Source organism: Gossypium arboreum, chromosome 9 (assembly GCF_025698485.1).
Source record: "Gossypium arboreum isolate Shixiya-1 chromosome 9, ASM2569848v2, whole genome shotgun sequence".
Lineage (NCBI taxonomy): Eukaryota > Viridiplantae > Streptophyta > Magnoliopsida > Malvales > Malvaceae > Gossypium > Gossypium arboreum.
Window position 1 is genome coordinate 71787980 of NC_069078.1, and position 10090 is coordinate 71798069.

Sequence of the window (10090 nt, forward strand, 5' to 3'; positions counted from 1 at the left end):
TATAGCATCCAAACATGAACAGTTGTATATACCTTTGAAAATATCAGTACATATAAAATACCCGTATAAAAATCCCCAAAATTTTTTTTATTGTAATATACCTATTTTGTAACACCCCTCGCCCGCATCTGACGCCGGGACGGGGTTCGAGGTGCTACCTGACTTTTACTAACACTTCCATACTAAACAGGGCCATGAAATCTCAAATAATTAAAAACTTTTATTTTCATATACAATCTGTCTTATATACGGGCTTACGAGGCCCAAAACATACATCCGGAGTGGTTCGGGACCCAACCGAGAACTCATGAAAAACTTAAAAAATTTCTTGCATCAAGGCTTCATATGCCCGTGTGGGTATAGAGCACACGCCCGTGTGCTAGGGACACGCCCGTGTCCCAAACCCGTGTCCAAAAACCTGGACAAATACAAGGCTATTTTCCAAGCCATTTTGTCACACTCACAATAGGTACACGCATACTTATACAATAACATACAACATGGCAAAATTAGGTACTTAAACATTCCTAACATGTCATGATTATGGCAATTTCACATGCAATAGATATCATAGATTTTACTCACATCTTTACCACATTCATACTATAATCATTATAAACTCATCACATAATACCATAGCACATGCATGCATAATTAAAATAGATTTACAACCCCATAATCAAAATAGGCCAACACATATGGTTAAAGCCATATCACATACTCTAATATTTAAACTCCTATACATGCCATAGGCTCAAAGTACTTGAAATCGCTACACCAATAGCGTTAGCTTGACAGTGTGATAATATCTCTGACGGCCTCCAACCCCAGCTAACCTGGAAACTCTAGAAAACATGGGAAAGAAGAGGGGGGTAAGCTTTCGCTTAGTAAGTTCATATGAAAACAATATGCAACTCATTAACTTGTTTTATCAATGTTTACAACATATTCTCAAGTTCACAACAAGCTGTCTTTCTGAGCAACGGTCACTAAATTATTTATATCTGGAGCTAAGAAATTCCGAATTAAGTTCCGTTAATTTTCCCTAAAACTAGACTTATTTTCATTTCTTCCATAAAATTTCCAGAATTTTTTGGTTAAGAAAAATAGTACAGTTTATTCCTCAAAGTTACCCTTTATTCACTGTCTGACAGTTCCGACCCTTCTGTACTAAAGTTCAATTATCTCATAGTACAAGACTCGAATAATGTTCTAGTCTATTTCTCTTGAAACTAGACTCATATTTATACTTACTAATTTTTTTCTAGAATTTTTGGTTGTGCCAATTAGTACAGTTTATTAGTTAAAGTCTCCCCTATTTCAGGGTATGACCACTCTGACCCCTGTGTACTACAAACCGAATTTATCCCTGTACAAAATTCCAACGACCATACCGTTTATTTACCCTAAAAATAGACTCAATAAGGAATCCATGAATGTAAGGTATGACTCTTAATAATTTTTTTACAATTTTTTGTGAATTTCTAAAGTCAGAACAGAGGATCTCGAATTCATTCAGACCCTGTTTCACAAGAATTCAAATATCACACAATATGGAATTCTTTTTCTTCCCCTGTTTCTTTCATGTGAAAATAGACTCATTAAGCTTTAATCCTATATTTTATTCTGCCTCTAACTCATTTTCCACTATTTTTAGTGTATTTTCAAAGTTACACTACTGCAGTAACTCAAATCTGTCAAGGCTAAATTACTCATTCATGATCATTGTTCACAAAATTAATACAACATCGTTTGTATAATCATCACCGAGACATTCATATGACATTTTCATTTACCACCTTACCATATTGTTGTTATGTCGAGTTTTCAACCCGAGGGTTAAGTACATACCTGTTCAAAGTATCCATTTCACAACATTTACCAATACGTCCCTTTCATCTCGAGTATTCCTCCATTTGAGTAGAATTTTACCCGTTGAACACATCGGAATATAATTCGGATACATGGAAAGTTTGCACATAAGTGCCACATATGTAGCCAAGCTACCATGTAACCCGCCCATAAGTGAACTCGGACACAACTCAACGAGCTCGGGCGTTCGCATCCATAAGTGAACTCGGACTCAACTCAACGAGCTCGAATGCCTAGTTACATCTCACGAACTCGGACTCAACTCAACGAGTTCGAACATTCGCATCCATAAGTGAACTCGGACTCAACTCAACGAGTTCGGATGCTCAACCATCCTAGTGACATGTCACTTGTATCCTAATCTATTCCTAAGGTTCAAACGGGATTTTCTCGAACACATATCCCCGCCATCTTAGTAAAATACCGAAACCAATACTCGGTAGCACTTTATATTTAATGATAATACACATAACTTGCATTTTATTCAAAATAACCACAAAGCATATATTTCATGATAAAAATCAGCATATCATATATTTAACATCAATAACTTAAAAATAACAATTATGCTACATTATTTACACATGAACTTACCTCGATACCACAAAGGTGAAAAAAAAGACGTAATTATCCCTTAATCGATTTCTTTCCGTTCTAGGTCCAAATCTTGATTTTCATCATCTAAAATATCACATTCAACTTATTAAAACAATGTACTGATCAAATTAGTCCATTGACACACTTGGGCAATTTTTACAATTTTGCCCCTATATTTTGCCAAAATTACCAAATTACCCCTAGGCTCGTAAAATAATTTTTATCACATTTCTTTACTCCTTGAGTCTAGATGAACCATTTTCATAACTATAGCAACTCATAATTTCAACTATTTCACACATTTACAACTCATTTTACAACTTAGCAATCTAGCCCTTTTTAAGGTGTTTTCATGCAATTTCTTTCACAAAAGTTGTTTATTAGACAACTAGGACTCATAATCTTCCATAAAAACACAGCAAACAACACATTTACTCTCATGGAAAAACCCTACACTCTTCATCATTTTGCAAAATAGTCCTCTCTTATGAAAGCTCATGCTTTAAGGGTTCCAAAAAAGTAAAAATCATCAAGCAAAGACATTAAAATCACTTACAAGCAAGGGAAATATGTTGCTGAAATTTTCCAGCTTCAAATCCCTTTCTTTGCTGCATATTTCGGTGAAGGAGAAGAGAAAAATGATAGCTTTTTCTTTTTGATTTGTTAATAATAAAACTAGTCAAAATTGGTGACCAAATTTCACCTAATTTTGACTTTTCAACAATTTTGTCTCCCATGGCCGGCCATCACACTTTCAATGGCCTAATTTCACTTTAAATACCCCCAATTTAAGATACAAGGCAATTTAACATCTTTAGGTATTAAAACACAACTTTTACCTTTTACGCGATTTAGTCCTTTTTCGAAATTGGACTAGAAATTGCTAAAATTAACTTACCAAAATTTACATGCACTTATAAAATTATATTATAACACATAAAATAATACTAAAATAATTTTCTCTGGCCTCGGAATAGTGGTCCCGAAACTACTGTTCCGACTAGGCCCAAAATCGGGTTGTTACATATTTATAACAGCTATATTCAAATATTTTATTTTTTTAATTTATTTACCAATCTATTGACTAGTATAGTCATCAATAATTTCACATCATTTAGTTCACTCAAGAAACTAATTTGGAAGGAATTTTCAGTTAACCATTTTGTAAATACCATATTTGGACAAATCGATTTTCCTATAAATAATTTATTTATTTAACAATGGTACTGTATATCCCAGCTAATTTTCAGAAAAATTTTGATGTCTCTATTCAACACTCATCTTTACCTATTAACTCATTCTCACTTCTGACTGTATTATCAATTGTTCAACCATTGAACTTTTCACTTTCCACTTCTGAACTTAATCAATATAAATCTCATGAATTTCATTGCATATAACTGTACTAGTAAAGGGGTATAGATCGTAAAGTCTCATAATTTAATTGTCATATATTTACTCATATAACATTTATCATTCTCAAGTACTATAAAACATTTATTCGTACTTTTACGAGTTCTGCTTCATCATAACTAACATTTTTACTTAGAGATAATCTTTTACCTCGTAACGAAAATTGTTTACTTTTTACTTAGTAGAGGCCTAGTAGACTAGATAGAACACTTCGGATATACGGGACTTATATAGAGGTGCATTATTATGCACTATTAAACAAAGATCACTGAAGTGCTATACAGAAAGTACGAATGTGCTGAATGTGCTAATAATCAGAGAGCATGCTAAGGTCCCTTAATATCCTAGTAGTTCTAATCTTGTCTACTTGGGCAAATTATTTCATGCACGCATATCACTTTTACACCTTTCTCATAATTCTTTTACATGCTTTACAATTTAATCATTGTACCAATAATTCATATACTTATATCTTCGTATCTTCAATACATTTAATATATTTCAAAATTCACTATTCATTCATAATTCTCTAATAATCCTTATCATGTACTTCATATATTACTTTTATATATTTTGTAATTTAGTCATCAACACAATATTTCATGTAGTAATATAATTTGCTTTTAATAATACATATAACATAATATTCATCATCGACATGTATTATAAAACATTTATTCATACCATTTTTTTTATACCGATTCATCATAATCAACTTTCTACTCATATACTTGAGTATCGCTTTAACATTATCGGAATTAGCTTGGTTGAAAAACATCTCTTTCTATAAATAAAACAAGTCTCATCAGAGTCGAGAGATATCACACTATCACATATTATAATGACATGTGTTTTTAGACTTCACACATACTACGTTTGGTCCGAGAACCGACTAAACCGTAGCTCTGATACCACTAAATGTAACACCCCCTATGTAACGCTCCACACCAGAGACCGTCGTTGGAGTCGAACACGAGGTGTTAACAGACTTAATTCATTACTTAAACAGCTCAAACAATTTATTTTTAAAATTTTCAGTCAAGCTAACAATCTGCGTCATAGTCGCTTAAAAATTCATATTTCGAGTTACGAAACTCGAAATCCAATTCTGTAAATCGAAATCTAATTCCGTAAATTTTCCCCTAAACTAGACTCATGTATATATTTACTAATTTTTTTATAGAATTTTTGGTCAAGCAAATTAGTACAGTTTATTAGTTAAAGTCTCCCCTGTTTCAGAGTTTGACTGCTCTGACCTCTGTGTATTACGAATCAGATATCTCCCTGTACAGAGTTTCAATGACTATACCGTTTGTTTCTAATAAAACTAGACTCAAATAAGAATCTGTACATATAAATCATGACTTCTAATTATATTTTAACAATTTATGGTGAATTTCCAAAGTCAGAACAGGGGATCCAGAAATCATTCTGGACCTGTTTTACAAAAATTTAAACATCTCATAAAATATAACTCATATACCTGTTTCGTTCCATCCATATGAAAATAGACTCATAATTATTCAATTCCATATTTTATTCATCATCTAATTGTATCTCTACTATTTTTAATGATTTTTCAAACTCACATCACTGTTGCTATCTGAATCTATTTTATGGTAAATTTTACCTATTTCATGGTTTCCATGAATTAGCTAGCAATTTAGCATACATAACACCAAATATGATCATGATTAGCCATTGGAATGGCTAATCATTACCAAGCATTTCCATACCACTCAATAACCATATCATAAGACCATATATACAAAATGATTATAATGCTATACATGACATACTCAAAATATACAAGATGGTATACGGATAGTGTGAGTGTGCCTCCGACTGTTCCCAATTTCCGAGCTGGCTTGTCCACACTACAAGGAATGAAAAGGAGGGAGTAAGCATAAATGCTTAGTAAGCTCACATGCAAATAGCAAGTAACACAACTATATACGCAAACATAAAACATCATTTGCATAATCATCACCGAGACATTCATATCACATTTTCATTTATCATCTTACCATATTGTTATTATATCGAGTTTTCAACGTGAGGGTTAAGTACATACTTGTTCAAAGTATTCATTTCAAAACACTTCCCAATATGTCCCTTTCATCTCGAGTATTCCTCCGCTTGAGTAGAATTTTACCCGTTGAACACATCGGAATATAATTCGGATACATGGAAAGTTTGCACATAAGTGCTACATATGTAGCCAAGCTACCATGTAACCCGCCCATAAGTGAACTCGGACTCAAATCAACGAGCACGGGCATTCGCATCCATAAGTGAACTTGGACTCAACTCAACGAGCTCGAATGCCTAGTTACATCTCTCGAACTCGGACTCAACTCAACGAGTTTGGACATTCGCATCCATAAGTGAACTCGGACTCAACTCAACGAATTCGGATGCCCAAACATCCTAGTGACATGGCACTTGTATCCTAATCCATTCCTAAGGTTCAACGGGACCTTTTTCCCAATCATGTGTCTCAACCATCTTCTACGGAATGCCGTTATCGATACTCAGTAGTATTTCACATTTTCCAAGTATATCACATAATTTGACATATTAATAAACAATTATCACAGTATAATATTTCATGATAATTATCATATCATTTAAATAACATAAAAACATTTAAAATAATAACTATGTTACCAACATTTACATATGAACTTACCTCGTATGTGAAAACGGCTACTTTTACCATTTCGTCCACAACTTGGTATTTTCCCCATTTTAGCCCGAATTTTAGTTTTCCTTACTCTATCATTTAAAATATAGTCTAATTAAGACTCACATTATACAAATTGACCCAAAATCATATTTTGGCAAAATTACAGTTTTGCTCCTAACTTTTGCATATTTACACTTTTGCCCCAAAGCTCGTAAATTAAACTTTAGCCTATTTCTTATGTTTTATGACATGCTGATCATTTTTCCATTCTATGGTAACATCAAATTCTCACTCTAACATGTACTTATGACTATTAGGTATTTTTACCGATTAAGCCCTTTTGCTAGTTTTCGCTTAGAACCGAATAGCACAAGTTGTCTAACATAATTTAAAACCTCATATTCTATCATAAAACACCAAAATACACAAATTTCACCTATGGGTATTTTTCCAAATATAAACCCTAGGTTAAATTATTGCTAGCATAAGCTAAATCGAGCTACCGGGACTCCAAAACCGTAAAAATCATTAAAAACGAGGCTAGAACGGACTTACAATCGAGCTTGGAAGCTTGAAAAACCCTATCCATGGTTTCTCCTTGCTATATTCGACCATGGGGTTGAAGATGAGTAAAATTGGCTTTTAATTTTGTATTTTAATTCATTTTACCCCTAAATAACCAAAATACCCTTACTACTAAACTTTCTAAAAATTCCATAATTGTCCAATTTTTGTCCATAGACTTAGAAATTGGTAAAATTTCTATGTAAGACCTCCTAATTAATATTTCAAAACAATTTCATACTAAAAACTTCTAGAATGCAAGTTTTACAAATTATTCGATTTAGTCCCTAATTTCAATTTAAGCACTTTATGCATAAAATTTCTTCACGAAATTTTCACACAATCATGCAATCATATCACCGACCTCAAAATAATCATAAAATAATTATTTCAATCTCGGATTTTGTGGTCACGAAACCACTATTCCGACTAGGCCCAAAATCGGGATATTACAACTCTCCCCTTTAGGGATTTTCGTCCCGAAAATCTTACCAAAAAGTGGTCTTCACTTTTAATCTCATATTCGGTGTCAAGAACTTTCACTTAGGTTGTACCTCCAATACATCTCTTTAATTTCTCATATGATCTGAAAGCTTACGGTCTCAACTCTCAACTGTTCTTAAATTTTCAACCCTTCTCGCTTCCCATGATATCATGACATAAAACCGGATCTCAACTTGATTTAATGGAGACCGAAATTCCAAGAAATCCAACAATCAAAGAGACCTGAGATTCCATGAATCTGATGAGTAAGAATTCATTCAATCTGATGAGTAAGAATTCATTCAATACATATATGATTTATAGATCTCGCCAAACATTTAACAATAGGATACATCACATTTTCCTCTTTCCGCCATGGAAATATTTCTGATATGGCCTCAAGAATAATCCTTCTCATTTCCATCCCAATATCAACACTGACAAGGATAATTTTGATAGATTCCAATGTTCGGCTTTAACCCCTTTAACAACTCCGATTTTATGTAACATCGAAAGCTCTAAACTATCACATTACCTCACTGTCTTGAAACATATCACAATTCATACAACGGTACATTACTGAAAGTCAGGAAGTCTTTACTCAATGTAGACTAGTCTAGTTCAGACGCTTCGGTTACCAATATTCTCATCTATCCAAACTTTGTCAACATGTAATAAACTTTTCAGCTTTCACAAGACGAAAACCTTATCATTCGTAGTGATTTTAACTAATATCCAACTCTTTCTAATAAATATACACTTCTCGTTTAGACTATTTACTCTTTTATCCATACAAAAATGAAATTATATTATCAGACTTAAAAAAAATAATCCTGACATAATTGTCACATGAAATCTTTCAAATAAATAATTCACCATACCGACTGAAACTCGCGCTTTTATCACCTATGCCTTTACTGATGTCAAATCCTTATATAGAAATTAGAAAAAATCTCAATACTAAAATCACCACATTACCAAGATCAAATTAGAAGTATAGTCATATTTGACATGATTATCACGAGTTGAAGAACGTACTTCGAACATGATTCATAATTGACAAATTATGGAACAAAGATAACAAGAAAACCGACTAAAGAAATCCAAGATAGAGAAACCCAGAATAAAGAAATCCAGAATAAAGAGATCTAGGATAAAGAAACCCAAGATACGATACTATGCCGAGAATCGAAAACCAAATTCATAGAGAAAATGAGAATACCCGATAATTCTTCAAAGAAAGAAAGTCCAAAAGAAAACATCATTTAATCCCATGAAATCAAATATAACAAGATCAATATATCTTCCCATACATATATATCAGATGAAGCATCAAGTAGAAGAAACAAAATTATAATATCATATGTATTCTCTCATCAATTCTTATCAGAAGAAATGAAATAGAATACCCGATGAAATAGAGCAATATAAATTATTAACCAATCGGACTACCAATGCTTTCATCCAACACCGAATTAGAAGACATTCCCATATAACAAGAATTTCTTGAAAATCAATAGCCATAGAAATATTTACGAACGGGTGAACACATAGAACATCTCAAAAGAGACGCTAAATCTGTCCGGTCATAATCGTCACACTCGAGATAATTCACATTTCAAATATCATTTCCCAACTAGTTCTGCGTCACAAATTTCATATTAAACCATTCACTAAAGAATGCCGATTCTGAATAAATTTCGATTTACACTTTTCTTGACCTTGCACCGAGTAATTCGATTTACTAAAGAGAATTCCTTCTCTAATCGGGACGATGCATAATTCCAATAATCTTTATATCAATCGATACTTCATCGGCTCGACTTTACTTATCAGCTCATTTTCAATCTCTGATCATACTTATAATTATTCTATCACTAAACTCTTTGGGTTCTCAACCGGAAACTTATTCAATACAAATCTCATGAAATTCCATTATAAGTACCACTTCGGTAAGGGGGAGGGGTTGTAGGACCTCTGACTCGACTTTCTTATACATACACATATGACACAACTTCCATCATCATAGCAACATCATCAAAATCATGTCATTCATTCAGGCAATGCAACATTCATGTTGGCTTACACAAATTTTCCTATTGTCCCATTTAGACAATATACTTATGCATACATTCTATGTTTTCTAGATAGCTTTACTTATCCATTCATTTAATTAAATTAATTCATGCTCATGACATCATATAAGACCAAACAAACATAGATATTTGCATCACAATCACAACTTTCATTTCGTGCATCATCATGTACATATCATTACAATCATATAATTCAGTCCAACAATTTAACATAGATAAGTTCATTTCATTATAATCCTTTATCTCATAAAAATTATATATCATTAGCATTAACATTCGACGTCCAAATCAAGACAATGACATTTTCATTCATATCATAATATTATGGCTTTTATTCATACCTCTACTACTTTCTATTTATTCCGTTCATCTTATC

At 32.7% G+C, this 10090-nt stretch overlaps 1 long non-coding RNA gene across 1 annotated transcript; it reads right to left on the bottom strand.

Annotated features, from left to right (window-relative positions):
• Nucleotides 1–575: 575 nt before the first annotated feature.
• Nucleotides 576–3112, bottom strand: LOC128280905 (uncharacterized). The gene is made up of 3 exons (XR_008271102.1): nucleotides 3026–3112; nucleotides 2467–2553; nucleotides 576–845 (listed from the first exon to the last, which is right to left on the bottom strand). It is a non-coding gene; the product is annotated as an uncharacterized LOC128280905 (long non-coding RNA).
• Between the last annotated feature and the right edge of the window lie 6978 nt (nucleotides 3113–10090).